Raw genomic sequence first — 26,349 nt, forward strand, 5'->3', positions numbered from 1 at the left:
CACACGATCCCCATGGTCGGGTGATGGGGGAAGGCTGTTCCAAACTTACCTTCCCCCCCATATGACTGCTGACATCTTCGGGTGTGCGAACATGATCTGCACTGCTGCTAGCAGCATGGATCTCCAGAGGCCGGTACAATGTGTAACTCTGGGAACTCCACAATGCACACAATGAACACAGTGCATTGGGGGAGTCTTTTGTCGGACAGGTGCTAGGAGCTTGTCTCTGTGTCTCCTCGGGCTGCGTGCAGCCCAAGGAGACACATGATCCCGGCAGCCAGGTGAAGGGCATGTTTGCGCCTTTAAGCTTGGCTAGAAGCCAGACTTCAGAGTTGGGTTAGGCTGTGCGGAAGTGTCTGGATTGGGAGCGATCCTGGTGCTCCACATGAGCAGCCTCGCCCAGGCTAGGCTGCCCTAGGCTGCTTGTGAGAACAGCCTTAACATGTGCCTTAAACCACCCAGTAAATGCATTGTGAAGCTCAGTAGCTGGGGAACGATGGTTCAGACTGTAACAGTTAAGGAAATTAACCATTAAAACATCCTTCAAAGAAATGTGATGGATCAATGCCCATCTTCTGAGACCTGCAGGACTGATAATGGACCTGGCAATCAGATGCAAAGGAGCAGAGAGCTCCTGCTCCTGAAATAGTTGTAGAGAGAGAGAGAGAGAGAGAGAGAGAACACACACACAACCATGACAGATACATGGACTCTTGTCTTCCTTTGCATGCCTTGAGTCTTGCTGTTTTATTGTGCCCTACTGTGGTTTGTCTTGCCTCTCAAAGATACTTGGCAACATAAACTCAGATTGGAGGCTCCAAAGTGGCTACTTTCAAAACAAACAAAACATGCAAGTGCAATGATGCGTTTAATGCCACATCTAGTTTGGCCCTTGGTCTTCAGAGCTTCAAGCCAATGCTTTAGCACTTGTCTTGCCAAGATCCAACTGCTGGCACTTAAAGTGCTTCTGTAGCCACATCCTTTGTTCTAGCTGACCAGGTGCTTTGAGACATTAAAAAGTTAGCAGACAGACAAACTTCTATCAGCAATGAATACTTCTCAAGGCTTTTACAGTATTTCCTTATTCAGGCTATATACATCAGGACTTACTCAAAAATAAAGTATGCACTGCTGAAGTCCAATATATTGCTTTATAGTTTAATACTTTTGCAAACACACAGGCTCCTGCCGAGCATCCATCTTGTCGCAGCGGCACCACTGCAAAAACAAACAAACAAATATAAAAATGAAACCCCACGTACTAGCATGCTCTTTATCCAAAGCCAATTGGACTACTTCAGAAACCTGGAAGCAAAACCGATGGACTACAGAACACTAGACTTACTTCTGAGTAGGATAGCTCACAGTCTTCTTCCTTAAGATAGCCTCCTTTCCCCGCTGTTTATCTGTCTCTGAACTGCTTTTTTGGAGCCTTCCCTCATGTTGAGTGCTGAGCTTGAAATTGTCCAGCACACCCTGGCATCTCCAAGACAGGGCTGAGAGAGATTCCTGCCTGCAACCTTGGAGAAGCTGCTGCCAGTCTGTGTAGACAATACTGAGCTAGATGGACTAATGGTCTGACTCGGTATATGGCAGCTTCCTATGTTCCTATGTCTGGTTAGTTTTCTAATAAATGCTTCATGATAGCACACAACCTGAGAAAAGAAGACTCTCTGCAGACTCAAATCACAATAGGTTACCTCCCACTTCATCTAATTGGTAGGGAGTTTCCTCATTTGCTATTCACTTATAACAGTCTCCACGTGTTTGCATTGTAAACCAGGGTTGCCAGATCTGGACCCAGTGACTGTGCCGGTTGCTTTAAAACTTTCTGGGTAGCAAATTATTAACCAAAAATGGGAGACATATGAAATGAACGAAGGACACGGATCTTGGCCAGGATCCAAAGAGTTATAGGAGGCACAGCCAAAACATGGCATGCACCCAGTGGCATTTCTTGCTTTCTTTGAACAACAGCCCCACCACTCCATGTCATATTGCAAACAGCAAACCATACATAATCAAGATGTAAAATACTGTTTCCTTCATGGATGTAATTCAAAATCCAGTTTGAAAAGTTAATTATTTCAATGGGGCTCCCCTTGAACAGTGCAAGGAAATGGGTGGGGGGAATCTTTCCTTGAGATCAAGCAATTGCTATGTTTGTTATGTGTGCTCACCCAGATGCACTGCTGTTAGTTTGTACTTTGAACATGAGTACAAAAGTGATGCTGTTGGAATAATTCAGACCTGCTAGCCTTCCAGACCCTGAAGCAAACTTCTTTTAGGCTTGCACAGTCTGCTGCCTAGCAGAGATTTTGCTTTGTTTCATTTTGCATCAGCTGTTAGAACTCCTGGCTGGAAAATCCTTAGCTTTGAAGGCTAATAAAAAGCACCAACATAACAGAAATAGAGTAAGGAAGAATCACATTTCTGTACTTCTCTAGATAGCATAGGCCTGTATAAAAAAAAGGGGGGGGGGGTAGAAGCAGAATTGCAAATATATCTGCCCTTCTCAGTAAAGTTATTCAGCACAATAAAAAGCTGGAGGATTTAAAAGGTGAAAGATAAATGATCAAACCACATGTAGAAATATTCATTCTGTTTACCCAGCTGTGAATTTCTGTGATACTCACAGATGTCTCTTGCTTTTAGCTGTTTGAATTTTTTTGTCTCTGCAATCCTAGCCATTGGACACTTTTAATTGAAAAGTTCTAGCTCAGTCTCTGAAATCGCCCCCCTGTGGATTTTCTTTCTTTTAAAGATAAGTATTAAAATTAAAAGCAAGCTAATGGAGGGGAGAAGAAAGCAAGAAAAAAAATAGGCGTATGGAATGATGATAGCTGAAATTTACCCCCTTTCTTCTTTCCCTTAAAAAAAAATAAATTGAAATGGCTGCAAAGTAAAATCTCTTAAAATATTCGTCACCCAGCAATTACACACAAATATTGCAATTACTTTTCTCAAAGCAGCTAAGTGGCAGGTGGGAGAGAAAAATTAAACCCACTTAGGTGAAACAGGTTCAGAAGATCTTCAAATGAACTGAAATTATGTCAGCAACAGCAACTTCATCCAAGTTTCAAAGCCCAGAAATCATAATCATTTTAGAAGTTTCCTGGCTCCCCAGCCCCCCCAGCACATAGCAATTAGGTAGCAATTTGTGTCATCTTTCAAGTCAGCCAGGTTTTCATTTAGAGTCTCTGAAGGAGGACTTTGTTTAGGATTAGATAATCTGTGATCTGGTCAGCTGGCACCATTAAGAGTCTCATCACTACAGTGGGAGTTTTCACTAGACGCTAAGAATGGTTTTGGAATTCCCCATATGTCAGCTGAAAAAAGCTGCATTGAGTAGAGCATGCATTGGATTTTAAAAATGGCTCTTTTCCACTTCCTGCACTGCACTAACATTGACAAGTGATGTGTGAGGCATGAGAAATGTTGCTAATCTTAATTATTTTAGTTTTCCCCAAACAAATTTTCCTTACCTGAGCAGGGCCCTCCAAAGTTGCCTCCAGCTTTGCTTTAGGCAAAATTCAGTGGAAACCTAGAGACATGTGAAAACCTCCTGTGAGAAATTTTGTGAATCATATTGATATTCTTTGAACTTCCCCTCAGCATTCCTTCATAGGATTTGCCAGCGCAGGGTGCTTTCCAGATGGCAACTTAAAATTGCCTCACAACATATAGGCTTGCATTCATATGATCTGAGTTTTGACACTGTTTTGCATATGGGAACAGCAAGGTGCCACGCGTACAGCCACAGTCTGTATTAGGATCTTATCTTAACATTTCAGGTTTAAAGCACTGTATGTTCAGGTTTAAAGCACTGTATGTGCATTACAAAAAAGTAGCTGATATTTTTTAGTTTTGAGAAGAGTTTGCAGGCTTGCTGGGTTTCCTCAGAAGTAAATGATTCCATTCAAGGGGCTTTCTCCCAAGTAAGAGTGTGGCTTGCACACTTTTTCACCATTTTTTTTCCAAACTCTAACCCGGTGCTCTCACACAAATCACTGTGCTGCATCCTGCACAAACATGGGGTCTACCCTGCAATGCGGCTGCAGGAAGCAACTGTCAAAGTGAGGGGGCACCTCCCCACCCATGCCTGGCTCCAGCAGGGAGGCATGGTGGACAGTGTGCAATGACCTGCCTTGGCCAACTGCCCAGCAGCTGCAAAAACCACGCTCTTTTCAGAGGGAAAAGGAGAACCGGAAAGGAGAGACAGGAACAGAAAGTCAGACATAGCCAGGAGTCAACATCAGAGGATGGACGTTTAGAGAGTCACAAACGTTGCCAGATTTGGCTTTTTAAAAGCCAAGTTTTGGGTTACGGCCCATTTGACCCACAAGTATACCCCTTAGGTTTTGGCAACACAAGTCCACAAGATCAGGGATACACATAACAGAGCCAAAGTTGCTCACAGTAGATCCATCTTCAGCACAGACCCAGGATCCAGGCTGCTCTAAATAGGCAGAGTGCTGAAAGCCCCACCCATCACAGCAGCTGGGTCTGATCAAGGAGATACAATTGAGCCAGAGCTGGGACACCTGTTCCTTCTGGCTAGCCTTTCTGACCTACAGCATTCCTCCCTCTGAGCCTGTACTCTGGCCAAACGTTGCTGTCAGGGATCTGGGGCAGGCACCTGAGCAGAGGAAGCAGGCTGAAACTCTGCTCTGGGTCTTCATCTGAGGAATCCTCCTCCACGGCCCCCATGGGAGTAATCACACAGTGAGCCCCTTAGTTAAAAGAGGAGAGTGGCAAGAGAGTTGGCTATGCGTAAATTTGGCAAGGGAAAGCCATCCGTCCATCAGTCTGTCAGTCAGTCAGTCAGTCAATCACCCACTCCCCTCTCCCCTCCCCTCCCCTCCCCTCGTTCCCTTGGAAAGGAAGTGGTGTTAATTCCGACAGCAGCTTCAAAACGTTAGGGTAAAAGCCATGGGGTTTTACATCATTTCCTCCCACAGTCTGGAAAGCACTCAGGATAGGCTTTTCAGGGCCAAGCACCGGTTCTGCTTAGTGATGGTGCCGATTCTCATAAATACCCAGCTTGGACAATAAACTTGTGCATCCTCTAATGTATGAGCAATTTATGAGTTTATTCATTTATTATTCAAGCACCATTTCCTAGTAATTTCTATATTACTAGATATTACTAGTAATGTCTACTAATATTACTACTAATATTACTAGATATTACTATTATATTTTGCAACAGCAGACCTTGTGGGGGGTGGTAGTGATGAACAGGAATCGGTGATGAACAGGAATGAAAGAAAAGATGAATATTCAAATAATTTAGAAGTATTTCAGGAACCATTCCAGCACCTTCACTGAAAACACTGCTGCTTACATTCCCTCATAAATGAAATGGGTGACCATGCAAGACAGCCCTAGAGGAAAGAAAGCTCCCGGCCAAGGAGCTCTTGTTCTCAGCATCAATTGTCCGAAATAACACTGCCTTTTAAAGCTTCTATAACATGTTTTTTCATATTATTGTAAACTGCCTTAGGTGTCTTGATCAAGGCAGAAAGCTGGTATGTAAATGCAATAAACAGACTTTTAAAAAAGTGATGGAAAGTGAATATAACAGTGAACTTGCTAGGTGTATCTTTAACAAAAACTTGGTTTTAATTGTGTGTGTTTTAATTTTAATTTTTGTAAACCACCACGAGATACTTGTTTTTGGCAGTCTAAAAATAAAATAGATAGTATGCACCATCCAACTAACTAGCAGAAACGAAAACACATCCGTGGCCCTGTAAGAACCAAGGGTCCAAATAATCTCCCGCTTGTACTCAAGAGTCCGCCAAAAAGGAGAGTCTTTAGGGACTTGCGGAAGCATGGCAGTGAGAGAACAAGATGAACTTTTGCAGGGAAGACATTCCACAGTCTGCTTGCACTAAGTGGGTCCTGTCCTGCATTCACCAGGTGTCACCACATGAAGAAGTAACTACTGCCCTGCACCTAAAGACCTTGCAAAATGAGTAGATGCATGTGGGAGCAGGTCCTTCAGATATCTAACGCCTAGACCATTAAGAGTCTTACAGATAATAAGTTAACCAGAACTTTGAATTGGATCTGCATTTCTGCATTGAATAATGCTACCATCCCTGACATCACTTTTCTTGAATCAGTGTATAAAGATAAAATCGTTTCCAAATTGATGTGACAACTAAATTGATTATATCCATCAGTTTTATGGGGAGAAGTTTTAAAGTAGCAGTTTTTATCCTAATTTAATGTCTTGAAGATTGGCAACTTCATTCAGAACTATGCTGATGCTGACAGAGTACCCTTGAGAACTTCTCACTTAACTGGGGCATAGACAATAATGAATATTAATTTCCATTCTTCCACTAGTTGTACTTCTAATTTCCCACGCCCCCTTTTCTTTTTTAAACAAATGCCTCTATGCTCTATGGCATGGATCTATAAGCAGCTGCTACCTCATTTTACAAACAATAGGAGGGTGACATAAGGACACTAAGCATCTGGATTAGGGATTCCAGAATAGTAAATTAGATGGTAAAGATAGCAGACCCATGGTTGGCACAGATTCTGGATGCTGAGATTTCTGACCTGCCATCTGTTTGACACGATTCTACTGGAACTTCATCCTGCTTGGCATGATCCTGACAAGATTGCCTGTGCTCTAGCTTCAGTAGGCACTGGGAGGAGCTCTAATGTGCCTTTTACACTTTAATGGGGGAAATTTCACCATGCGGCCACATTATAAGGTAAGCCTCCTGTGTATCACAAAAATGAATGGGGTCTAATGAACCAAATGGCCCCTGTGTCATTTGGGACTCATAAGCACTTGATTTGTGTCTAATGAAGAATCCTACCTTGGATCCCTCAGAGTTGAGCAACTACAGGCCTGTCTCCAACCCTCTGTGGCTGGGCAATGTGACTGAGAGGGTGGTGGCTTCCCAGCTCCATACAGTCTTGGAGGAAACTGATTATCTAGACCCATTTCAGACTGGCCTTTGGGTGTGTTATGGGGTGGAGACTGCCTTGGTCAGCCTGATGGATGATCTCCAATTGATGGATGATCTCCAATTGGGAATTGATAGAAGAAGTGTAGAGGAGAGCTGGTCTTAGGAGAGGAGAGCTGGTCTTGTGGTAGCAAGCATGACTTGTCCCCATAGCTAAGCAGGGTCTGCCCTGGTTGCATCTGAATGGGAGACTTGATGTGTGAGCACTGCAAGATATTCCCCTCAGGGGATGAAGCCACTCTGAGTAGAGCAGAAGGTTTCAAGTTCCCTCCCTGGCTTCTCCAAGATAGGGCTGAGAGAGATTCCTGCCTGCAACCTTGGAGAAGCTGCTGCCAGTCTGTGAAGACAATACTGAGCTAGATAGACCAATGGTCTGACTCAGTATATGGCAGTTTCCTATGTTCCTATGACTCTTTTGGACCTCTTGGCAGCTTTCGATACTATCTACCATAGTATCCTTCTGAGGGGGTTGGGAGTGGGGGGCACTGCTTTGCAGTGGTTCTGCTCTTACCTCTCGGGCAGGTTCCAGATGGTGTCCTTTGGAGACTGCTGTTCTTCACAATCTGAACTTTTGTATGGTGTGTGTCAGGGCTCCGTATTGTCTCCAATGTTGTTTAACATCTACATTAAACCACTGGGAGAGATCATCAGGAGATTTGGTGTAGGGTGCCATCAGTATGCTATATGACACCTGTAATTAATGGGGACTTGGCGGTGGATTTAAGCCCAGGCTTTGTCTCAGAGCATGTCCACGTGGGGGAAAGAAAACTGCTGATTCATTCCCTCCATGTTTGCTCAACAAAGACTGCCCCTCTGGTATCACTGCTACCATGCCCACTTTTTAACAGGATTTAATCCCTCCCTGGTGTGGGCAAAATTCCAGGGAAACCCTCTTTCTTTTACCAAAAATACAAAAACCTCCTGCATGCAGCCTACACGTGGTGAGAAAATTTGGTAGTGTGCTGCTGAGCAATCAAACTAGAGGCATGTTTGCACCAGAGTAAGACCCCTTTCCAGCCTCCCCTTTCCTGAGTTGAAAATCCACTCAAAGAGGTTGGTTAAAATGGTAAAGGACCAAAAAGAAAAATAACCTTTATTCAAAATACTACAGATGTTTTTGTCTGAGGCCATCTCTCTCTCAGCTTCAGTTACAGATTAAAAAACAACAACACTCAGTACTTTCAAGAATAATTCAAAAGAGCACTCCAGTTGATAGTTGGAGTGGTAGACTTTTAAATCTTGGTTACCCAGTTGCAAAGTTAATTCAAAAAGCACCCCCATTGTAAGGAACCTTTAAAGGTTACAGTGACTTTTGCAGTGCCCTGGATGGATAAAATGGGCAAAGGTACAACATTCTTACATTACAAAATAAAACACAACAGACCAGTTGTAAGGATCTGCAAAGCACTAAAATAAAGAAATCTGACGCCAGCTACCTAATACATGGTTCCCTGGCTCAAACCTTCTCTGAATCTAAGCCCTGGCTTCTTCCCTGAGCTCACCAAAACCATGGTAGAGACTTCAGGCCCCTGCAGAGTTCCTGGTTGCTGGCATGGCTTGGTGAGCCAACCTGTTGCTTCCCCTGCCTGGCTCCAACTTCTAGAACAAAGGATCTCTTCCTGCCGCCAGGCCCTCTAAGTCCCGGTCACTGTGTGATGAGTGGCTGATCCCTAGAGGTGACTGCCTAAGAGACAGGACAGGGTTCCCTTCCGGTTCACTCTTTAGGGAAAAAGGAAAAGCTGTTCCTGACTGATCAAAACACCCAAATCTAATTCTCCATGTCAACAAAATTGGGAGAGGCATAACCTCCCTGAATGCTTGCCTGGAGTCAGTGATGGGCTGGTTGAGGGATAACAAACTCAGACTGAATCCAGATAAGACTCATTGTGCGGGGTCCAAACTCAGGAGATAGCAATAGCAATAGCAATAGCACTTACATTTATATACCCCGCACAATGAGATGAGTTTGATCTGCCTGCTCTGGATGGGGTCACACTTCCCCAGAAGGAACAGGTATGCAGTCTGGGGGTGCTTCTGGATCCAAGCCTCTCCCTGGTGTCCCAGGTTGAGGAGATGGCGAGAAGTGCCTTCTATCAGCTTTGGCTGATACGCCAGCTGCGTCCGTTTCTTGAGATAAACGATGTCAGAACAGTGGTACATATGCTGGTAACCTCCAGACTGGATTACTGCAATGCGCTCTACGTGGGGCTGCCCTTGTATGTAGTCTGGAAACTACAGTTGGTCCAGAATGCTACTGACAGGCTGATTTCTGGGTCATCTCGGGGATACCATGTTACTCGTGTATTGAAAGAGCTACACTGGCTGCCAATAAGTTTCTGGGCAAAATACAAGGTGCTGGTTATAACCTATAAAGCCCTAAATGGCTTGGGCCCTGGGTATTTAAGAGAACCTTTTCTTTGTCATGAACCCCACCGCCCACTGAGGTCATCAAGAGAGATCCATCTGCCACTGGCTCGTCTGGTGGCTACTCAGGGATGGACCTTTGCCACTGTTGCCCCAAGGCTTTGGAATGCACTCCCTGTTGAAATAAGAGCCTCCCAATTTCTGACAGCTTTTAAAATGTCTTTAAAGACACATGTGTTCACCCAGGCTTTTACCTGAATATTATTTTGATAGTTATAACACTGTTTAAAAATATTGTTTTAAAAAATTTAAATTGTTGTAATGTTTTTAACTTTTTCTGTTATCCTTTTGTTTTAACTAATGTTTTAATTTTTCCTGTTTGTTTTGCTTTGTTGTAATCCGCTCACGTATGTTTTGGGTGGTATTTCTGTATCTGTTATCTGCTTGCCTGGACCAATCCCAATTTGCTTTCTCTTCCCAAACTTGGATGGGCCAGTCACTTCTCTCTCAGCCTAACCTACTACACAGGGTTGTTGTGAAAGAGAAACTCAAGTATGTAGTACACCGCTCTGGGCTCCTTGGAGGAAGAGCGGGATATAAATGTAATTAATAATAATAATAATAATAATAATAATAATTTCCTTCCTTTCTCTGCTCTCACTCTATGGGTTTTTTCACTGACCCTGCCTTTCCTCTTTGCTTGGTCTTCTTCAGATCTGTCTCTGTCCCTCTCCCCCTCCACATCCTTCAACCTCTTCGCTTCCCCCACTCCTCAGTAATCTAAACAGCCAAGTATAGCTTATAGCAGAGCTTAAGTATTAGTGCCCATGTCCATCTTGTATGTTCTGTGTTATGTGAGAATGCCCTGCATGTTTGATTTTATCCAAGTCTCTACTTCGTATCCAGTAAAATATATGTTAACTGGATTTTAAGCCTACAGTTGTGATTTTCTTGGGAAACTGCCTGCTTTATAACCATGCCTTGGGTCCCCAAAAGGGGCACAACAAGGCCCCCTAGTAACATTTACAGCAGCAGTTGGTCCAATAAAATACATCATTCCAGTGAAGAAAGAGTTGCACTGGCTACAATCTGTTACCAGACCCATTTCAAACCCAATTGAATTAAAAACCTGGCGTAGGATCAGGATAACTGAAGAGGGCTACCTCCTCCTATATGAACCTGCTTGGCAGCTGAGTTCATCTTCAGAGGTACTTCTCTCCCAAAATATGGAACTCCCTCTTCAGGCATGTGCACTTGGCATCTATAGAGCTATCTTTATGGTGCCAGGCAAAATATGTCCTGTTCTCTTAGGCATTTTAAAAAGTTGATTAGTCTGGAATGTTTTTACCCCTCTGTGAAATTATTGTAGTCAGCTGTGGTTTCATTGTTTTTAACTGCTGTGTTTTATTGTGTTAATTGTTAATCATTAACTGTTTTTATAATTAACACAGAGAGATCATCTAATAAGAGCGTAAGACAAATCCTGCTAGAAAAGGGCAAAGGCCTATCTGGTCCAGCTCCTGTTTCCTACTGTAGTCCACCAGATTCCTCTGGAAAGCTCAAACTCCAACCTCTGGTAGCATATATTTATTTATTACAATTGTATACTGCCCCATCCAAAAGGATCTGAGTGGTGCACAGCAACAATGAAACCCACAAACAGATCATTTAAGAACAACCAATACAAAAACAAATTTGAAAACAGTTTTAAACCACTAAACAATTAAAAATATTTAAAAACAGTTTTAAAATCCTGGAAGGCCAGACCAAACAAATAGGTTTTAAGGCCCTCAAAACTAGTGGCCATTAATAGGTGTCTAATGTCTAATCCTCCTTTTAATGGCATCTAAGCTAGTGACCATCACCACATTTTGAAACAGTGGATATATATAACCAGAGTTCTCGTGTTTATCTGCCATATGCTGGAAGGCACTGCAGATGAAAATGGCCATGAATAAATTAAAATCCATATTAACTGAGTAAATCCTATGGTTCAGTACTGCCTAGATCAGGTTTCCCCAACTGGCAGCCCTTCAGATGTTGCTGAACTACAATTCCCATCATTCCAGCCACAATATGTTGTAGCTGGGGGTGATGGGAATTGCAGTTCAGCAACATCTGGGGGGCCACAGGTTGGGGAAGCCTGGCCTAGATCATGATTTTGTGTCAATTCCTTAGGAAACTAATCAAGGTGAACATAAAGCAAACGTATGTAGGGATATGTGAACTGGTCCAGATTGAGGGCTTGCCCTTGAGCCAGAGTAGGCCAATTTGGCTCAAGGTCAAGCCTAACTCCCCAGGACAGCTTGGGGCTGGTTCAGGTGTTCTAAGGTATAGAAATGGCCCTTAGAAGACCGGGGGGAGGCTGGCAGGGAGAGAGGGAAATGATGGAGACCCCTCCACGGCAGCACCCCTGAGGCCACCAGACTCAGTGGTGAGTGTTTAATTATTATTATTTTTACTTCAGAACCCCCAAACTGGCTCAAATTCGAGCTGAGCCAGTGGTGTTTGTTCAGGGGCACAAAACTAAACCTGTCAGGTTCAGTTTGAGTCCAGTTTGAACTCGAACCAAAAAGGGGAAAACCGGTTTTGTACATATCCCTAAACATATGGCTTTTGTTATCATTTCATGTATTAAAATTTCATTTCTGTTAGGGTTCCTGGTCAATACAGAAACACTGAAAATGTGAAGCAGATAATTATCAAGAGGCCTTACAAAGACTCTCAAAAGTTTTAAAAGGGGATCAAAAACATAAAGTTTACTTATGAACAGAATAAACATCTTGTATTTTAGAATAGGCACAGTTTGTAATATTTGAAATTAACTGTAGTTGACAGAACAAAATGGTAATATAGTGTTAGATTTCTAAGGCAATGAGCTATTTTAATAATGAGTAGATGTCCAGCTGTGAATTCTTTTTCTTTTCTTTTTTACAAAAGGTAGTAATTGTTTATATAATCAGTGCTCATTCTTATTTCATCTCTGTTCCATCATTTAATGATCTCTCCAGAACGTTAAGTGATATAACTAGTTCATCATAATGCCAATAGGTTTACTCTCTGTCATTCTGGGAGCAACTCTATCAAATGTGTCCCTTGGTGACACTCCAAACATTAGGGGTGTGCACGAAATGTATTTTGAATTCCATTCTGAGTTCAGAACAGAATGTGAAATGCATAGACCATTCTGTCGGAACAACTGTTCGACCTGGTTGTTCCAATGGAACAACCCTATTCCCTCAACCTGTTCTGAGTGCCATTTTGGATTCCAAAATGGCACTCTTCTGGCCTCTGTGAATGCATGGTGGCCATTTGCCTGGTGGTGCTGACCACACAAATGACTGTTACGCATGTGCAGAGGCCAGAAGAGCACCATTTTGGAATCCTCTGCCTCTGCACATGCATGGTAGCCAGAAGAGCATGCTTGGAACAGACCCCCCCCCCACCCCCGGTTTTAAGTTCTATTCCGAGCTCAGAACCCTCAAAACAGCCCTTTTCGAGGAGGAATGTTCCAACCTCTGAATGTTTTGCACACCCCTACTAAAAAGATTGGATCATGCTCAGATAAGTGCAGCAAATAAATGAGTACTCTACTGGGTGGGGGGTGGTGGTATTTAGAGGGACACCAGTTTTGTTATCCTGCTGTTTCCCTTCTTGTGCCCAATGCCCTTGTAGGGTCTTTCTCCTTGGGCAGAGGGGACAAAAAAGATAGCAGTGACCGCTATATATATTTTAAAGAAACCTTAATATAATACCCTTTCCCCCATGAAAAGTGTGTTGCTTAGTACCAAGCCCTCACTTGAGAAATATACCCAACATTGCTTAATTCTTCTTTGAAAAAGTATGGTACTGTAAGTACTTAAAAGTATGGTATGGTAAGTATGGACTGACCTCCAGACTAATGAAGTGTGTGCTCAACACACTATGAGGGAGGAGCAATTTTCATTGATCTCCGCTTCCTTCTGAAGCCCATTGTGACACCTTAAAATACGTCCCTGAGGTTGTGCAGCCTCAGGGACATATTTTCAGGTGTCAGAGTCAGCTACAGTAGGAAAGGAAAAATTATAAAAATTGCCCCTCCCCTGTAATGCATGATGTCCGTTTGCAGCACAGACATTTCATTCATCTGGATGCTAGCCATGGCATATAGTGGAAAACATTCACATTTTTGTACGTTGTAGTTCAGCTAGAAATTCCTGATACTATTGACACAGGAAAGTGAAGTCAATAATGACAAGAATTCTTTGACTTCACAGCGTTCCCTGAGGGTAGAGGGGAGAAACTGAAACCAAACGTAGATGTAGAAGTCTGATAATGAACAAGTCACTGCTTTTAAGCAGGGATTGGAACTCAACAGCATGGTATCAAATCCTAAGGCAGTCGATGGATTTGCAGAAAGAAAATCTCTTCAGTCTCTTAAGTTAGAAGATCCACTCTTCTCCTTTATCCCCTGATTTGAGGTTGTTCCAAGTTACAGCTGGAATTGGCAATTGGGAATGGATTAAGTTCAGTTTGGGCTTTATCCTTAAACCTTAAGTATTAACTGCTCAGAATACCAAGGTTTTTCTGTTAGAGCTTTGCAAGTCCATTCTGTTGATAGGCTGTCCTTTTAAGCTGTTGATAACAAGTATCCACACTGACCAAAAGAAATAAATCAAGAACAAAAAGTGTGTCTTGCACAGGGGAACAAGAACAGCCTAGTATGCCCTGTGTGCTGTGTCACGGCCAGGTCTCAACCAGTCCTGTTTTTAAGCTTCACCAAGTAGACTTTATTTTCTCTGACTGCATTCACACATAATGCCAAACCGGAGATAAACATGGCCGAGGTTTCAAATTGTAACTCCAGATCATGCCACAGATGTTTGCCAAACCAAACTACAGTTGCCCACCAAACTACAGTTGCAGGAGGGGGGGAGCCCCTCCTTTCTGCTCAGCTTCCAAGGCAGATCCCAGCAAGTTACATGGCCAGGCCATGGGGAAAGTATCACCACATCAGCGGGGCAACCACGACTGGCCACAATCTCAAAGGGTGTGCCAAGAACAATCAAGCATTGTTGTAGCACTTCACACGCCCTTGGCATGCAAAGGTTATTTAAACCAATTTAAATGCCCTGACATGCCATGGCAGCACTTCTGCCAGTGATGGCACTGCTGCCCCCCCAAGCAGCCTGATAATCCAAACAAACACAAATTCTTGGGGCATCTGGGGTCAGCGGGGTTATTCCACTTTAATTAAGAGAGGGGAGGGGATTTGTAGATAAGGAAGGGCAAAGGATGCTGGTGGATACTGCGGGCTATGTCCCACCATAACTTTGGATGATGTCATGAGGAGTGACCTCAGCAAAGCAGTCCATGCAGGCCCAACCAAAATCTGCTGCCTGGCAGCTTGCTGCTAAGTGGGCTTGCCCTCTCATGAGAGGGCCAGTCTATTGGGAAAGGTTCTGCCCATACAAGTGCAGTGTCCTGCCCACAGACTGCAAGCTCATGAGTTGTGCCAGCCCACCCACCCACCAATGCATCAGAGGGGCCCTTGCTTGTGTGCAACTCCCAATGGTGCCCCCTAAACCACCATCCCTCATTCCCATTGGAGAATTCCATGCACCCAAAGGACATATAGGCGCTCCATGTACCATGACCCAGATGTGTGCACAGAAGGGAGACACTGGGACAGACCTTAAAACACATTCAGAATCCAAGGTCCTGGTCCAGCGTTGTGCTGTATGCAGATTGCTGGTGTGGGGAATCGTGGGAGAGGGGAGCCCCCATTTCCCAGCCACCACAGGACAGCAGGGTGGCTTTTCCAGGGCACTGGCAAGGGTGCACATGTAAACATGGGTGGAAGGGCTGGCAGGGGTCACGTTTCTATGGCAGCTTGAACCCCGTCCCCAAGATGAAGAAAGCAGTCTCCATGATACCCCTCCCCACGGCGTCCCTCCACACAGCAACTTGGCTTTATTTAGTGCCCCCGTGGCTTGACACTGTTGTGAGGGAGGTGTCTGTGGGGAAAGGGGTTCTTTTCCACACATCTTTAGAGATTTTGCTTGGCAATTCTTTTCCTTCCCTTTGATGGTCCTTCTCGTGAGTTGTGTGGGGCCTGACACTCTTATGCCTGGGCAGTGCACCATGGGTCGGGTGGCCATATTTTTGAAGAAGGATTTAGGCTTACACACCCCAACACTGGTGGATAGCCTTGATCATGAGTAAGCCTGGGAAGCAAGAACCCCCAATAGGGGAAGGGGCCGGGGCCCCTTTCCCTAGCCTTTGTGTGCAAAGAACAGAACATGGCTGCTTGGGAATCCCTGCTGGGGGCTGGGAAGTAATTTCCCCAGACTATGGGAAACACCTATATTGGGCAGCAGCAATATAGGAAGATGCTGAAAGGCAATGGTAAACCCTTCCTGTATTCTTCCAAAGAAAACCACGTGGCTCTGTGGTTGCCAGGAGTTGCCACTGACTGGACAGTACAACTTAACTTTAACCATTTACATGGACGGTGTAGATACAGGGATCTCGCACAGACCTTTAAACCCATTCAAAGTTCCCAGGCTCGGTCCAGCATTGCACCGTATGCAAATCTCTAGCCACAGGGATTCCCGGGAGATGAGATCCCATTTCCAGCGGCCCCAGGACAGTGGGCCATGAGAAAGGGTGCACGTCTCCACATGCGTGGGCAGCCTGGCAGGATGCAGGATTTGACAGCAACTTGGTGGCAGTCACCAAGACCTGGACAGCACATGCCCAAGTACCCGTCCCTATGGCTTTGCTGCATGAAGCATCCTGGCTTAGTATTGAGTCCCCTATAGGCTGCCATTTTCGTGAGAGAGAATGGACCGTGGAATAATGGGCTAATTTTGCAGCATGCAACGGGAGTACCACCCGTAACAATGAGAAAACCATCTTGTAAATTTGCAATTAGTGTTCCCAGATGGTTCTTCTCATGAGTAAGCCTAGGGACTGGTAGATTAGATATTTATTTACGACCCATGGTCAGCTTACAAAACAACGAAAAAATGGTAGAATACAGAAATCCTACAAAGGTTAACAGTTGCTAAAAAATAATAAAACATCAGTCACATACAGTACCAATCAAAAACATAACTAGCAATTGCTAACAATAAATATAAATATGAACTAAAAATTCAGGAAGAACATACACATGAAATAAAAAACTGATGTAACCACATAGCACTGGAGCAAAACTTCACCACCTTATATGTAATAGATGGAGATTGATCTGCCAAAAGATAAGAGACACAAAAATCTTCTGAGCATCCTGGAACGGGTGCCAGACAAGGAAATATCAGGGAGTGTCTTATCTCTCTGTAAAACAGACAATGGAGCAATACGTGTTGGATGGTTTCAATCTCCCTATAATCACAAGGGCAGATTCTATCATCCCTAGGTATACTCATTATTCTCCCCGCCAGCACAGCCGACGGGAGCAGGTCATACCTTGCTCTAAAGAATGCCCTCAGATAGCGCGGGTTCTCTAGGGCATACAGATAAGTAGTGGGACCCCTGACAGCAGTGCATAAGCCCAACCTCCTTCTCAAACATCCTGGGATCATGGAAAGCTCATATTGATATTCAGTATCCAGGATTCTCTGCTTCAGAGCCTGTAGAGCTTGATTATGGCTCAACAAAACCAGATAATCCATGGAGAATCCCAATGACAGAAATTTGGCATGAATTGCCTGGGCCCAAGAAGATTGAAAACTATTGGCCAAAATCACCAAAATCCATCCTTGAGGAAAGAAGTTTATCCTAAACCAAAATGCTAGGATCAACATCCAAGCTCTAGCCTCAATTCTCATAACACCCAGATCAAACCTCAACATCACAGAATGAGCACATCTTGGTGCTCTTAGTACTGCCCTGAGAAATTTATTTTGCACAGCTTCCAGGGGTTTATAGGAAGGATAGTGGCCCAGCTGCGCGCCATACAGTAACTGACTCCTGGATTTGGCCGCAAACAGCTTGAGAGGTGCTGGTATGATCTTCCCTCCTCCAGTATAAAAATACCTCTGTATAGCTTGAGAACTTCTGAGCCATCAGTGTAACATATTCTATATGATCCTTCCAGGACCCTCTGGCATGCAAGACCACTCCCAGCCTAGGGACCGATAACCTGCAAGGGGAAGGGGCTGGGCCCCTCTTCCCCAACCTATATGTGAAAAAATAGAAATTTGCTGCTCCAGGTCCCTTGCTGGGGCCTGCCTTTTATACCTGGCCCTGGATCCCCCTCCCACCCCTGGCATTTGCTCCCCTCCTGGTGCTGTGATGCAGTGCCCTAATGTTGCCACTTACATCATACATCACTGTTGCTCCTTTCTCAGGAAGCAAAACACTTAGTGCCCATCCTCTCATCCTGTGCCCTTTCCCTGCTGCTTTCCAGGTTGGGGGAGCGAGAGATGGAGCCGGGTCTCATGATCAGTGAGACCCGGTTTTTGCAGGTGAGCGGGGAGAGTGGGCTAAGCCTGCTCTCCCTGCACACGAGCATGGAGGGAGCCCTGGGCAGCTGAATTGGCTGCCCACATGATTGCCGGCTCCGTGATGGAGCTGGCAGGGGCTGGAGGGAGCGGGGGCCAATCGGTCCCCGGAAGCTCCAGCATGCCCTGTCTGTTGGCTTTATGTTCCTTGCCACCGTTGCTTTCCTCTCTCCCTCCCCTCGCTCGTGAACTCTCACAAGTACTGCCACGCATGGAATTAGCCACTGGTAAGTCTTAGAGAATTGTATATATATAGATAGGTGAAAAACGCATCCATTCTGACCTGCAACGAATACTGTGCCTTAACCCAGAGTCCTTACTGGAGTTTTCTTATAATCACATCTAATCAGCTTCTGCAGCAAGCCTGGCTTTTTTCCATTCTCAGCTTCAGGTCTGGCTCTTCCTTTCCAGTATTGGAGATTGAATTCAAGGTTTTTTGTTCAGCTGCTATGGGGATGATTCAGATCTCAAGAGAGTTTAACTCTCCCAGTGATTTCTCATCTCTTAATTTCAGCAGCTTTTCTCTCCTGGCTCTCCAAGACTCTAACTTGAACTTACTCTCTGCTGCAGGCAAGCCTCCTTTTATTCTCTTCCCCGCCCCCTCCAAATTTTTCTAAACAATCAGGACAACTCAAGTTCCCTCCATGATTTTAAAACATACCCAATCAAATCAAACCATCTCTTCCCTCCTAAGTTTAACCAGTAAAACTTGTTTCTTTCCCAACCCAACTGTGAGCTGTGAACCTTTGACCTCTGCACAGCTTTTTAACACAGAACATAGGGAGCAAGCAAATAAACATGCAATGTAGAAATCTGTAATACAAAAAAGAGGAGGTTCAGGCCTCATTCCTTCACATACTGATGCTACTCACGTGCTTGCAAAACCATGCTTTGCAGATGTGTGTGAACCACTGGGATTGGATTCGATCTCAGCACACCACAGCAGCAAACCCACTGATAGAGTCTCCCTTGAAAACAACTTACATTTTCTGGATAATCTTCTTGCAGTAGCAGCTAGCAGACTCGGTGGGGAGGGGTGATCTCCATGATGCACCACACACTTGTATTATGGGAATCCATAATGCACTTGTGCGGTGCATTATTTGAGCTCCAGTGGCAGGGCGGCATGGGGTGGCGCATCCTGGCACCCCAATCCTCTGAGCTGCTGGCAGCAGCTGGTGTTCATCTGGGCAGGTGATCTGCCCACCGAAGGAAGATGGCATGATCGTCTGTGGGAAGATCAGCTCTTTAGGGCTTTCCCCCCACAAATCCTTCAGCCTTTTCTCACTGCTCATGAGAAAAGGTTCACAGTCTTGACTTCCGATTGGACTGCTGACGAGGCTGCATGCTTCCCAACAGGGGAGACCGAGGAGGAGTTATTTTGGGTTTTTTTGAGTCTTCATACCCACCCACCCCCACCACCCTGGATTAAAGGGTTTGGATCGAGATTGCCCATTGCATCCCCCAGAACCTGTTCCTTATCTCAAGTGCTGTGCCGGAAGGTACAGCTTTGATTTAAGTTGAGTGGTGGGGGTTGGGATTCATCAAGCTGTACTCCTCCTTGGGAAATCCATGGACAGAAGCCTGTCTGGCATCCAGTTTCTTTCAGTTTGGATTATAATTAATGGTTAAAGTTCAAAAAAGCTCACCCCAAAGCACGATCAGTGATAAATTGCTGGAATTCTACTTGCTGTTGTTGTAATGATTGGATTGATGTCAAGTCGTTGCTGTGAAGTCCTCGTGAGTTTGCCAACTATAAATTAAGGTTAGGAATTGGATCTCTGTGTTGAACGAATGGTTAAAAGCTTCAGAACTTAAAAAGCAAAGCAGTTGGGACTATTTTGTTAGTCCTCCTGAGAAAGTTAAACTTAACGAACAAGTGAATTGCTGTTTGCTGCTGAATATGTCCATCAGAAAATGCACCAATTAGATGAAGAAGGCGGATCATTGAACCGTAGGGAAATTAAATTTGCGGTGATAAGATAGAAGGGTTGCGGTTTGGAGCTGTGTTTATTGGGAAATAATTGGAGGCCTGTACATTTTTGGATAACAAGGAGACTGAATCTGGCTGTAAGAGCTGTGTTGCTGGGTTTGAACATTTGAACGTTTGAACATTTACATATTGTTCTATGAGAACAAGAGTTGAAAATAATGCAAAAAGCTTAACAGCAGAACCAAACACAAGCCAGAAGGCTTTCTGTCCCAAACCCAGGCCTGGGTGAAGGGAAAATACCTTCAGAGTTGAATGAGACACTAGTTGCTATGAAACAGTTACTAGAAGCTAATTCTGGCACCTTGCAACAAGTGAGTCAAGACATACAAACGTTGAATAAGAGAACATCAAATATTGAGGAGACAGTGAAAAAATTAGCTGATGACAATAAAGAATTTAAAAGAAGGGTGGAAACTTTGGAGCAAGACCTGGGATCATTAAGAGATGATAGGGAGAAATTATTAAATCAGATGGCTTTGCTGGAACTGAGGCAAAAAGAGCATTTTCTGAGGTTTAGAGGAATCCCAGAAAAAACTGGGCAAGATATCAAAAAAGTGCTTAAGGAGGAACTTGCACTACTTTGGGGGATTTCAAGTGAAAAGATGGAAAAGCAGATAGACCCAGTTTTTTGCGTGAATTTGGCCTATGCCACAATAAACAAGGTACCCAGAGATTGTATGGTTCAATTTAATTCCAAATCAAATACAGAGCAGATACTGTAAGCACATTTTGCTAAAACCCATACCATTGAAGGCCAACAGGTAAAAGTTTGAAAGAAATACCATCCAGGATCTTAAGGAAACGTAAGGATTACAAATTTTTAACAGATGCTTTAAACGCCAATGGAATATGCTTCAGATGGGAAGTGCCTGAAGGAGTCTCCTTTTTTTTACAAAGGGAAGAGGAATGGTATTACAGAGCTCCTCAAAGCGCAATAATTTTGTTGTAAATACAAAAAAACCTTTTAACTCCAGAGCACCCAGTGCCTTCAACACATAATTCTAACTAGTCAAGATGGATTACAAAATAGTCTCATGGAATGTCAATGGACTAAATAACAGAACTAAAAGGACTAAAATTTTTCATTTTCTTAAAAAACAAAGTTTGGACATTATATGCTTACAGGAGACACATATTAGAAAACAAGACAGAAAATATTTGGGTTATAAAAAGCAGTAATGGGCTGGATGAGGGAGAATAAACTGAAGCTGAATCCAGATAAGACGGAGGTACTTATTGTGCGGGGTCGGAACTCTAGAGATGATTTTGAACTTCCTGTTCTAGACGGGGTCACACTTCCCCAAAAGGAGCAGGTTCGCAGTCTGGGAGTACTTCTGGATCAACGTCTCTCCTTGGTCTCTCAGGTTGAGGTGGTGGCCAGGGGTGATTATTTCGAACTGAATTTAAACCAAGGAATGGACAATAAAATAGTATGGGACACAGGAAAAGTGGTTATGAGAGGCTTTTTTATACAACAGAATGCATACCTTAAAAAACAAAGGGGATTGAAAAAAAAGGGATTACTGGTGGAGATTTCTAAAAAAGAAAGAGAACTCCTATGGACTAAGGACAAGCAGGAAACTATTCAAGTCATTAAAATGCTTCAGCAACAGCTCTCTATGTTGCTATTAAACGAAACTGAACAGAATTTAAAATATGCGAAGCAAAAGACATTTGAATTTGCAAACAAACCAGGCAAGTTATTGGCTTGGAAAATTAGAAGTGAGAAAAAGAATAAGCACATATCCAAGATATCAACCAAAAATGGGCTTTCCTATGATGAAAGGGAAATAAAAGGGGAATTCTTTAGATATTACTCTGAATTATATAAAGGAACAAAGTAGAAGATATAAAAATTGATAAATTTCTGAAGACACAAAATATTCCACAACTTTCCAAGGATCATATAGAAATTATGAATGAACTGATGTCAATAATGGAAATAACGGAAGTAATAAGCCAAAGCAAAGCCAATAAAGTGCCAAGGCCTGACAGCTTACCTGACAGCTTACCAGCTTCATACTACCAATCTTTTAAAGATCAATTACTACAGCCTTTGCAATGGACGATGAATGATATTTTGCAGAGAGGAAATATGCCGGAGTCTTGGAAGTATGCCAACATTGCAGTAATTCCAAAACTGGATCAAGATTCAACGCAAGTTAAGAATTACAGGCCAATCTCACTGTTAAATAATGATTATAAACTTTTTGCTGCCATTTTGGCAAGGAGAATGAAGGTTGTACTAAGAGCTTTTATTCATGAAGATCAAGCAGGCTTTTTGACAAAAAGGCAATTAAGAGACAATGTGAGAACAGTCTTGAATATATTGGAGTATTATGAAAAACACAATGATAAACAGATAGCTATGATCTTTCAGGATGCAGAGAAAGCATTTGACAATGTCTCCTGGCAGTTTATGTGGAGGCTACTGGATGCAATGGGAGTTGGTAATAATTTTATTAGGGCCATTAAGACAATATATTCGGAGCAATATGCTAAAATTATTATAAATGGGGAACTATCAAATAATTGTAAAATACAAAAAGGAACTAGACAAGGTTGTCCACTTTTCCCATTACTTTTTATATTAGTTCTGGAAGTGCTTTGTAGAAATATTAGAGAAGATTAACAAATACAAGGCCCGAAGATAGGGAAACAGGAGTATAAACTTACAGCCTTTGCGGATGATGTGGTGTTTTTCCCCTAGAAAATCCATGAGAGAAGATCGGAAGGCTCTTGAAAAAAAATAGAACAATTTGGCCAATTGGCTGGGTTTTGTATAAATAAGAATAAAATGAAGGTGTTAACAAAAAATATGGACCAGAAATCCAATGATAGACTTTATGAAATAAGCGAATTGAAAGTAGAGAAGAAAATTAAATACTTGGGCATCTGGCTGACAAACAAAATTTATTTGTTGTTTCCAACTAAATCTGTTTGGCAAGGGAAAAGACCAAGAATTAAATTTAAAAATTTAACAGATGCTAAAGAATGAGGTGGTCTTACCCTCCCAGATTTAAGGTTGTATTTTGATGCTGTTTGGTTAAAAGAATGGATAACATTAAGAAATCCCAGAATACTTGATCTGGAAAGATTCGATAGAAGGTTTGGATGGCATTCATATCTGTGGTACGATAAAACCAAAGTGCATAAAGATTTTCTTAATCACTATGTAAGAAAGAGTCTAATGGGAGTGTGAGTGAAATACAAAAAATGGCTGGAATCTAAAACTCCATTATGGGTATCCCCGATTGAAGCTTTGGCACATAAAGAGACAAATATGCAATCTGAATGGGGTACCTATAGGGACTTGTTATGTTTTCAAGAGAAGGGCTATACATTAAAAAATTTAATCGAAGTACAAAATTTGGTTAGTTAGATTTGGTTAGATGAGCCCCTGGTGGCGCAGTGGTAAAACTGCCGCCCTGTAACCAGAAGGTTACAAGTTCGATCCTGACCAGGGGCTCAAGGTTGACTCAGCCTTCCATCCTTCTGAGGTCGGTAAAATGAGTACCCAGAATGTTGGGGGGCAATATGCTAAATCATTGTAAACCGCTTAGAGAGCTTCCAGCTATAGAGCGGTATATAAATGTAAGTGCTATTGCTATTGCTATTGCTAGTAACTGGTTTCAGTATCATCAGTTACATGAAATTTACAAGAAGGATCTTAAAGTTGGATTTGAGGATCAAATGTTGAGATTTGAGAAGGAGTTGTATGAAAATGATGAAAAATTAGTCTCTAAGATGTATAAGTTGTTGCTTAGGTCCCCAGAAGTCCCAGAATGATCCACACAAGTGCACGGGGCATTCTGGGAAGCCTCGCAAAGCCAGGAGGCTTCTTGTAGCCTCCCTGTTGGGGGTCTACTTGTGAGTCGCAGCAGCAGCAGCACACAATCCTTTGACCCGGTTTTCGGGCACTCTTGTGCCCGAAACGTGGGTTAAGCGGCGGGCTCCATAAACAGGCTTGCCGCTGGGAGCTGCACAGCTCCCCTTGCTTCCCACAATTGGGAGGAATCGGGCTAGCCTTCCCTAGACCGATTTTTGCTGATCATGGAATAGATGGGTGGTTAAATGGGTGGTACATAATGGGTGATACATACATAAGTTGACCTTGCTAGGCACGAAAATATTTACTACAATTCTAATTATATAATTTTTATAATAGTATTCTATATAGAATAGCCACTACTAATATGTGACCATAACTTGAGCCCCTGGTGGCGCAGTGGTAAAACTGCCGCCCTGTAACCAGAAGGTTACAAGTTCGATCCTGACCAGGGGCTCAAGGTTGACTCAGCCTTCCATCCTTCCGAGGTCGGTAAAATGAGTACCCAGAATGTTGGGGGCAATATGCTAAATCATTGTAAACCACTTAGAGAGCTCTGGCTATAGAGTGGTATATAAATGTAAGTGCTATTGCTATTGCTATAACTTGCCCCCTCTCCATTGCTAAACATTGTGAAAATTATAGAACAGGAACTAGAATTCTCCTAATTCAGTTCTGTACATGTATTCATTTGTGGCTAAACTGCATTCAACTACTGGTCTTTTGTCAGAAGTTTCACTTAAGTTAATTGCAAACCTGAAAGCAAACTGCTTCACAAATACAAACTTTGACCTTTTATGTTTCATAAAGACTAACATGTCTACGATCTAGTAATTTATTTTTCCAATATCATTCCCACTTCTGTGGCTCCCACTTTTGCAACTTGCAGATAAGAAGGATATGTTGTGACAAGAAGATTAATTGTATTCCTCTTTTTCCTGTATGTGGCAGTTGATGCAAATTAGACATCTTCTGTGGTGCTTCTGTGATTTAATATTCTCCAGGTGTGGGCAAGCTTTATGCTTAGTCCTTTTCTACCCCTTGCTGAACCATCTGCAGAGGCTTCATTAGGAGTATATACTTTGTTGTTTCAGAGAAGCAGGTTTTTGATGAACCATTTGCCTGCCATAGCTGACAGAAACCTCACTGAAGTGGTCAAAATGAATGTGGAGTATTGAATCAATGGCTCAAAGATCTGGTTCAAAAGCCTGGTTCAAAGATCTAGGGCTTACCTTATTTAACATGACTAGTTCAAGGCCCCACCCCTGCCTGAGAAGCCTGGGACCCCAATTTGTATATGTTTCCACATACACAACCAAGATGGAAAACAAAAACCAAATACATTTATTCAAATATCATAATGTATAAGTATTAGATTATTGCAATGCACTTTATATGAAGCTGCCTCTGAAGAAAGTTTGAAAACTTCAGTAGTTAAAAATGCAGCTGCAAGGTGTTACCTGGGTCTTTAAGGTCAGATCATACATCTGACATGCTGTTTTAATTGTTGACCAGTTTGTCTCCAAGCTCAATGACCTGTGAAGCACTCAGTGGTCAAGGGCAAAGGTATCTTACGAAGCACCTTAAGATGAATCTGCTTAACCATTGAGGTTGACTTGGGAGGCTTTGCTTTGTGTTCCTCCACCATCAGAAGTATAGCAGGTGGACATGAAGGATGGGGGCTTCTCTTTTGTGGCACCAGGGACACAGAATATACACCCTTGGGGAGGTCGGGCTAGCTCTGACTCTGCTTGCCTTTTAGTGGGCAGTAAAAACACCCTTTTTCTACATGTTTGATGGGATGCTGCATTGCAGTAATAAGAATGTCCTGATGTGATGCTTTTGAAATACTGATTTATCTGATGGTTTTAAATTGTGCAGTTTATAATTGCTCAATTTCAATACAGCATCGTGCTGTATATTTTGTTATCCACAGGTGTGGCTCATTCCCAGTTTCCTCACCCCTCAGGGCAATATAAGCAAGGCAGCCAGGGTGGGACAAGAAGTGTGGGAATGAGCTGCACCTGCAACTTGTTTTCTGCCCTCCCCCCAGATGGGCTGTCACTGTAATTATTTCTCTGTAGTAGACTACTACAGGGTTTCTTAACCTTGGGCCCCCAGATGTTGTTGGACTACAACTCCCATCATCCTCAGCCACGGTGCCCAGGCTCTGGAACTCCTTCCCCTGAGAGATCCATTTGACTCCTTTCTGCTGGTGGACACAATTATTTGCAGAGAGTTTTGATGTGTTGAATGGGTTCTTTTGTTTGTTTTATGATCCTCTCTCTTCTTTTTTATAAACTTAATTGAATTTATGTTGTATTTATCTGCTGTTGGGATCCGTTCAGAAGGCAAGTACTGAAGAGTGGTGTGAAAATAATAAAACACAAAAAACATAAGAACTGAAATATTTTAAAGTAGCACACCGTGCTGTGAAAATAGGGCCATGCTCAGAATGTGGCCAGAGTGTAGGAACATGCTACGTGGGAGTATGGGAATTTATGAAAGACAACACAAGAGTCTGGAGTGTGTGCAGGAAACCATGAGAAGCTCCTGTGGAAGCTTTAAAAAACCCCACAGTAAACTGCCCTCTGGAAAGGCCCCAGATTAGGGTCGGTAGCAGGTATGGAGCCTCCATTGGGCAAACAGGTTCAAACAAGAGCGGGCACAGCCCCAGACACA

General features: G+C 43.2%; 1 long non-coding RNA gene across 1 annotated transcript; it reads right to left on the reverse strand.

Annotated features, from left to right (window-relative positions):
* Positions 1 to 1,053: 1,053 nt before the first annotated feature.
* LOC128348193 (uncharacterized) lies at positions 1,054 to 4,458 on the reverse strand. Its single transcript, XR_008317989.1, has 3 exons — positions 4,419 to 4,458; positions 3,486 to 3,544; positions 1,054 to 1,218 (listed from the first exon to the last, which is right to left on the reverse strand). It is a non-coding gene; the product is annotated as an uncharacterized LOC128348193 (long non-coding RNA).
* Positions 4,459 to 26,349: the final 21,891 nt, after the last annotated feature.

The sequence above is a fragment of the Hemicordylus capensis genome, chromosome 2 (genome assembly GCF_027244095.1).
Source record: "Hemicordylus capensis ecotype Gifberg chromosome 2, rHemCap1.1.pri, whole genome shotgun sequence".
NCBI lineage: Eukaryota > Metazoa > Chordata > Lepidosauria > Squamata > Cordylidae > Hemicordylus > Hemicordylus capensis.